The sequence below is a fragment of the Chiloscyllium plagiosum genome, chromosome 2 (genome assembly GCF_004010195.1).
Source record: "Chiloscyllium plagiosum isolate BGI_BamShark_2017 chromosome 2, ASM401019v2, whole genome shotgun sequence".
Lineage (NCBI taxonomy): Eukaryota > Metazoa > Chordata > Chondrichthyes > Orectolobiformes > Hemiscylliidae > Chiloscyllium > Chiloscyllium plagiosum.
The window spans coordinates 146,388,718-146,396,944 of record NC_057711.1 but is presented as its reverse complement, the minus strand read 5'-3'; the positions used below and the strand labels follow the sequence as shown (position 1 = coordinate 146,396,944).

Below are 8,227 nucleotides of genomic sequence, written 5' to 3'. Positions count from 1 at the left end.
CACGCAGAGGGTGGTACGTGTATGGAATGAGCTGCCAGAGGATGATGCAATTGCAGCATTTAAGAGGCATTTGGATGGGTATATGAATAGGAAGGGTTTGGAGGGATATGGGCTGGGTGCTGGCAGGTGGGACTAGATTGGGTTGGGATATCTGGTCGGCATGGACAAGTTGGACCGAAGGGTCTGTTTCCATGCTGTACATCTCTATGACTCTATAACTCTAAAATACATTTCAGAGCAAAGATTATGCGATGTCAAGTTTAGCTCTCACTTATTTGTTTTAAATAACAATGCACCTTTAATCTATCATTCACTTCTTTCATAATTTGCCTGCATGTACATACATCCTCATTAGCTTTACACAGAATAGTCACCCAATTGCTTCAGCATTAGCATTGACATCAATTAAGCTAACCCAATGGTATAAGCAAGTTAATACCAGTTTACACAGAACTAACAGTGCAGATACAACCATTTATCCCAGCTGGTCAATGATAATGCTTTGATTGCATAAGAGCGTCTTTCCATCCTTCCCCAATACCACTCTCTTCACTTCTCCAGCCTGGATTCAGGAAATCTCCCATATGCATGCCAGTGGCATCTGCTTCAACCAGCACACAAAGCAGTGACTTCCACATTTTCCTCACTGTTTCAATGAAATTCCTCAAATTCTTTATTTGATCTAGTAATTTGATATTAACGCCTTTTTGTTCAAGCATCATTTCTCCACATTCTCCTTACTGAACCTCTTTTTTAAAAAAAAAAATCTCTTTATGGTTTTTTCCATTTATAATCCCTACTGTGGAAACAGGCCCTTTGGCCCAACAAGTCCACACTGGCCCTCCGAAGAGTAACCCCACCTAGACCCGTTCTTCCACCCTATATTTACTCCTGACTAATGCATCTAACCGACACATCCCTAAGCACTATGAGGCAATTTCACACAGCTAATTCACTTAACCAGCACATCTTTGGATTGTGGGAAGAAACCCACATAGACACAGGGAGAATGTGCAAACTCCACACAGTCACCTGAGGCTAGAATCAAACCCAGGACCATAGCACTGTGAGGCAGCAAAGCTAACTACCAGGCCACCCGCTTTTCCAACTTGCTGAATCGATCTTCATAGTTGCAGCTAACTCCTGGTAGGAACATAAATAAAGAATGAAGCAGGATGCAAGCAATAGAGTGAATTTGTCTCAAAATCAATTTAATTAATAACCAACATTCTTGTTGATCATCAGCCAAATCCAACACTGAATGGTAACTAACTGACAAGGGATAAATAAATATGCCATTCAGTGGTGTGATGAGGTTTCATTGTTTAATTCATTGAATCTTTTATAATGCTTCATTAAATATTTAGTTGACAATTAGATTTAATGTTTTATACTTGTCTGTGCACTCAAGTGCATCTTGTGTGCTTCAGCATAATGAAAGCTGACAGAAATATGCAATTGTTGTCAATCGATACACTTCATAAGATGATCTGAGGGTTTTTCATCATTTTAGATTATTTTGAAGTGGTTTTAGAGGCTGGCTTGAGCCAATATTTCAAAATGCAACTCACGGTGACCTGGATGTAATCTTGCTGTAAGTAGCTGCTGGGAAGTGAATCTTCTACCTTTGTGACTTATCTTGATGAATTCAGCCAGGTTTACAGCTGTGTTTATATTAGTTTAGTGATTCTAATTCTAAATATCTTAAATGTGAGTCCCACCATGGTAATTTGTGTTGCAACATGGCAGGGACTCAAGACAGAGTTGTCACCCGGTCTCCATTTGATCTTCGCAATATATTGGAGATAGCATTGTAAGCAGCAATTGGTGGTGGTATGCATCACTCGAAGTCCATGTCGCTGTTACAACACTTTTACACCAGTTTTTTTTAGGAGATATGAACTGTGGTGTGTGACTGTTGTGACAGGAGGATAATCAAGCTCCATTACTCCATCAGTTACACCATTAGTATAAATTTGTTGACTCAATTGCAAAAATAGCCGCCACCAATTTTTTTATACTACGATCGACAATCAAAGAAATGTCCACTGAGTAGAAACAAAGCATTTTCCTAAAGTCAGTGGCAACAACCCATTAACATCTAAACTGTGATCTGGAATTGAAATTACATCTCCTTCATCCCACGCACAGATGCACACTCACAACATGAAAAGACCGGTTTCTGAAGAAATTATGGTTTGGAAACAAGGGATTAAACGTGATCTTCTCCCACTTCCACTTCTTTTTGTTAATGAATTGCTGACCGTTATAGATTGACGATGGACATTCAATTTTGAGTGCAATCAACTTGGATTTGAGACTTTAGAACGTGGTGACAGTCCAGCCTTCCAGGCTTCACTATGTAGATAGAAACGCCATCAGATTTCCAGAAACGTTGACTGAGGACAGGATTTCAGAAAGACACTTGCAACTTCTGGGGTGTCCTCATTATATTCTGACTTCTGTGTCTGTAGAACTGAACTCTAAGCCAGAGAGGGTTGCAAGACCACCATTCATGTCAGGGCACCTAAGTCTTCTCAAAGCTACATCTTCCCAGTAATTAAGCCCACATACCCCAATTCTTATCTCCTCAATTGCTTTGCTTTGCTTCTCCTCCAAAGTCACTTGATTTTTAATAAAAATGGCACTGCACACTAAACTGCTGGCTTCATTTCTGAGAAATTGTGGTTAAAAACTCTTTTTCAACCCAGAAAATGTACCAATAGTCCAGAACCTTGCTTTTCCCCTCAGATAGTCCTGAAAGATAAATATGTATTCCTAACAGATTGCATAACGTCAAATTTCTTTCCATCATGTGGACTGGGATTCTCGTCCACTCTTCATGTCTGCTAATGACAAAGAGTCATAGAGATGTACAGCACGGAAACAGACCCTTCGGTCCAACTCATCCATGCTGACCAGATATCCTAATCTAATCTAGTACCATTTGCCAGCATTTGGCCCATATCCATATGTTGGAAGGATTTGCAGATTGACACTCAACCTGTCTGTCCATGTCATGTATGTACATTCCATGGCATTCAGACCCAGGAGTGGGTTTTGAAGAAGATCTAGTGTCAGGGATGCTCGCAACTGCAGCTCAAGACCTCTAAGCATTGTACCATACATTGTACCATATTAAACGAAGTACAAATAAATCATTGATTCACCCAGAAAAATGTTTGGGGCTTTAGGCAATGAGGAGGGAGAGAGTAAAAGTTCTGGTGTTACATCTCCTGCATTTACATGGAACGGTGCTGTTGGAAAGTGAGGAGTGTTGGGGATAACTGAGCAGTGCCTCGAGGTATTGTGGAGGGATAATAAAAGGGAACAATAAGGAAAGATGTGTTTGGTGGTGAAATTGTACAGAAGGTACTGGAAATATTGTTTCCTAAAGTCAGTGGCAACAACCCATTAACATCTAAACTGTGATCTGGAATTGAAATTACATCTCCTTCATCCCACGCACAGATGCACACTCACAACATGAAAAGACCGGTTTCTGAAGAAATTATGGTTTGGAAACAAGGGATTAAACGTGATCTTCTCCCACTTCCACTTCTTTTTGTTAATGAATTGCTGACCGTTATAGATTGACGATGGACATTCAATTTTGAGTGCAATCAACTTGGATTTGAGACTTTAGAACGTGGTGACAGTCCAGCCTTCCAGGCTTCACTATGTAGATAGAAACGCCATCAGATTTCCAGAAACGTTGACTGAGGACAGGATTTCAGAAAGACACTTGCAACTTCTGGGGTGTGCTCATTATATTCTGACTTCTGTGTCTGTAGAACTGAACTCTAAGCCAGAGAGGGTTGCAAGACCACCATTCATGTCAGGGCACCTAAGTCTTCTCAAAGCTACATCTTCCCAGTAATTAAGCCCACATACCCCAATTCTTATCTCCTCAATTGCTTTGCTTTGCTTCTCCTCCAAAGTCACTTGATTTTTAATAAAAATGGCACTGCACACTAAACTGCTGGCTTCATTTCTGAGAAATTGTGGTTAAAAACTCTTTTTCAACCCAGAAAATGTACCAATAGTCCAGAACCTTGCTTTTCCCCTCAGATAGTCCTGAAAGATAAATATGTATTCCTAACAGATTGCATAACGTCAAATTTCTTTCCATCATGTGGACTGGGATTCTCGTCCACTCTTCATGTCTGCTAATGACAAAGAGTCATAGAGATGTACAGCACGGAAACAGACCCTTCGGTCCAACTCATCCATGCTGACCAGATATCCTAATCTAATCTAGTACCATTTGCCAGCATTTGGCCCATATCCATATGTTGGAAGGATTTGCAGATTGACACTCAACCTGTCTGTCCATGTCATGTATGTACATTCCATGGCATTCAGACCCAGGAGTGGGTTTTGAAGAAGATCTAGTGTCAGGGATGCTCGCAACTGCAGCTCAAGACCTCTAAGCAGTGAATACATTGTACCATATTAAACCAAGTACAAATAAATCATTGATTCACCCAGAAAAATGTTTGGGGCTTTAGGCAATGAGGAGGGAGAAGGTAAAAGTTCTGGTGTTACATCTCCTGCATTTACATGGAACGGTGCTGTTGGAAAGTGAGGAGTGTTGGGGATAACTGAGCAGTGCCTCGAGGTATTGTGGAGGGATAATAAAAGGGAACAATAAGGAAAGATGTGTTTGGTGGTGAAATTGTACAGAAGGTACTGGAAATATTGGGGGATGATTCATTGAGCAGAGAGGTTTGTGGTGAAATCACTTGTGTGGACAAGAAGAGACCAAAGAATAAGAGTAAAATTACGAGGAAATCTGTTCAGTGAGCAGGCATAGGCTGAAGTAATGGGTCAATAAGGACAGTCTTTATTGCAGATGTTGAAGCACAATAGTGTGGTAAATCATGTCAACATTTGCATGTCAAGAAGAATGTGCAGGGATCATCTACCTTTAACAGTGCATGGAGTTTTTTTTGAATTTTGTAGTTAACTCTGAAGATCTATGCAGGCAATGTTGGTGCATAGTGATCAGAATTTGCATTTTTAATTTTAGTCATAAATTCATATAGCATAGAAACAGGCCCTTCAGTCCAACGCATCCATGCCAACTAGGTTTCCTGAACTGAATTAGTCCCATTTGCCTGCATTTAGCTCATATCCTTCTAATAGTTCAGCATTACAGGCCTGTTTAGCTTATTTCTATCTAACCATTCATATATCAAAGTGATTCCACTTCTTGCAGTTAGAACATTGCTCCCCTCCACATTGGATATGCTTTCTGTTCTTTTGTGTGATGTCCTTCTCAATATTGACATCTTGTCCTTTGGTCTTGAACTTTTGCTAGCTTTTCTGCAAATATCTCTTCCTCTTTCCCTATCTGTTGTTATCATTTGGCCTGGTATGTGTCTCAGCATAATTTCAGTGCCACATCTATTCTCTTACTAATATGCACTGTCTGACGATTGATAATCTCAGAGCTTCAGCTCATGTTGATCGATTTCTTGAGAATCATTTTCAGCTCATTCAGCAGACATGCTCTCATGGTAGGATCACTTTTGCTTAAGACAGATCATCATTCAGTTGTCCAAACTCCTTATGCCCGAAACGTCGATTCTCCTGTTCCCTGGATGCTGCCTGACCTGCTGCGCTTTTCCAGCAACACATTTCCAGCTCACTTTTGCTTAAGACAGATCATCATTCAGTTGTCCAAACTCTCAGGATTCAGCTCGATATATTTAATGCAATGTCATAGACTTCCTCTTTCCATGAGTTGATCACATCCCCTTCATCGATGACATTAATATGAGGTTCACAGTGTGTCTCAAAAGCTTTCAAAACTTCTTCAGCGAGCAGGCCTGCATCCTGATTCAGTCAATCTGGCTGAAGGACCTTTGGGTGATATAATTGCGTGTGTGAGAAATACAATGTGGTTATGTATCTTACTACCACTGGAAACCGTTGTTAGTCCCTTTGGGAACTGAGATAGTCCATCCATGTATTGTTGTTCATCACATGAAGAATCTTGTTCCCTGGCAGTGTTGACCTGTTCTTCACAATTCTTCCAAGGCTTGAACATACAAGTTGTTTTGAGAGTGATTTAATTTGTTGCTTAGTATTTATAGTTTTAGACAATAGCAAATCTTTGATAAATGACCACTTTTACTATTACAAGTATATTTTTGGCAGAAAGATGGACAGTTGTGTCTTTGTTGATGTGATGATTCACACCACACCTGTGACAAAATTTAACAGCATTGGATTGCTTAGTGTGTCATGTTGATGTGTTTTTTTAAAAAATTGTTCATGAGATGTGAGCATCAGTGGCTAGATGGACATTTATTACCCATCCCTAGTTACATTTACGAGTTAACCACACTGCTTTAAGTCTGAACATACATGTAGGCCAGACCAGGTAAGGGGATGATTGAATTTCCTCTAAATGAACCAGATGAATTTTTAAACAATCAATCATGGTTATGTGGTCACTATTAGGCTGGCTTTTTATTCCACATGTTTGTTGAATTCTGATAGTGCCATCTGCCAGATGGGATTTGAATTGAAGTAATTAATCCAGTGATGTTATCAATATGCCACCACCTTTCCTCTATATTTTTTGGGTCATATGTCTGTCGATTCTGATCAGATATTATATTGTGCCTTAAGTAGTCAACATGTTCTGCAAAATATTCTGCAATAATTGGAATTGCTGATTCTTGAACAATTCCCTAGCCCTGTATTTACTGCTATTGGGATTGCTCATTCCAGAATTAGATCCTCTTATGATTGAATAAGTTCAATGGTTGATTTCCATTAGAGCCCAATGACAATTATGATGTGAGGTGTGTGATTTATATATATTTTAATAACATTTATTTTCAGTTTGGATTTTTGAGTTTGAACTGGTTTTCCACGTATCCGAAGGGGTTTGATGATTAACTTTAGAGTATTTTTGTAGCCATGATGACCTCTTTTAAAACACAGTGTAAGGGAAAGACTTTGCAGAGAATAATAGGTTTTTGTTTACACTGGGAGGAGTTTTAGCATGCAAGGTAAACAGTTGTGTGTTAAGATCCAGTTTGGAAAGGTCAGAGATTGATATTTTTCTTTTGATTGGAGGAAACATTCATCCCTTGGGGGGAGAAAAAAAGGTTTGTTTCAGTTTCAATGTAGGCAGCTCTTCAGAAGTCTTGGTAGTAATGCAGCTGGTGTTGCAAAAGGAGACGGCAGTTTCAAATTATTACAATTACTTTCTACTGTTAGAAATCTCCACAACTTTAGACCCCTATTCTCTGGCTGCACTATCCAATTGATTCAACCATTCTTGTGTCATCGTAATAGAGAAAATAGCAACAGGAGTAGGCCATTCAGTCCTTCAAGCCTGTTTCACCATTCAATCTGACCACAGCTGATCATCCAACATCCTGTTCCTGCTTTCTCCCTGTGTACTTTGATCCCGATATGAACTCCTTCTTGAAAACATGCAATGTTTTGGCCTCAACATCTCAACCCCTTTCTGTGGCAGAGAATTTCTCAGGCTCACCGTGCTCTGGGTGAAAAGATTTCTCTTCATCTCAATCCTAAATGGCCTACCTGTATTCTCAAACCATGACCCCAGGCTCTAGATTCCCCAGTTATTGGGAATTTAGGACAAGTAGCTTCTCTTTTGATGTATGGATGGCCGGTCCTTGTTGGTCAATGTTGTGGCAATTCCATAGGAAGAGCCCTGACACTGAAGAAAGATGATAAAAGAGGGGGAGGTGTGGCATTGTTGGTCAAGGACAGTATTACAGTTGCAGAAATGATGTGTGGGGACTCGACAACTGAGGTAGTATGGGCTGAAGTTAGAAACAGGAAAGGAGAGGTCACCCTGTTGGGGGTTTTCTATAGGCCTCCAAATAGTTCCAGAGATGTAGAGGAAAGGATAGCAAAGATGATTCTCGATAGGAGTGAGAGAGACAGGGTAGTTGTCATGGGGGACTTCAACTTTCCAAATATTGACTGGGAATACTATAGTACGAGTACTATAGATGGGTCAGTTTTTGTCCAGTGTGTGCAGGAGGGTTTCCTGACACATACGTAGACAGGGCCTACAAGGGGCGAAGCCACATTAGATTTGGTACTGGGTAATGAGCCCGGCCAGGTGTTAGACTTGGAAGTAAGTGAGGACTTTGGTGATAGCGATCGCAATTCTGTTATGTTTAGTGATAGAAAGGGATAGGTGTATACCACTGGGCAAGAGTTACAGCTG

At 40.3% G+C, this 8,227-nt stretch overlaps 1 protein-coding gene across 2 annotated transcripts in view; it reads left to right on the top strand.

Moving 5' to 3' along the window:
* The window catches only part of LOC122565145 (coiled-coil domain-containing protein 17-like), a 53,345-nt gene that overhangs the window by 6,890 nt on the left and 38,228 nt on the right, over positions 1-8,227 (top strand). The gene's annotated exons all lie outside the window — the stretch shown is intronic.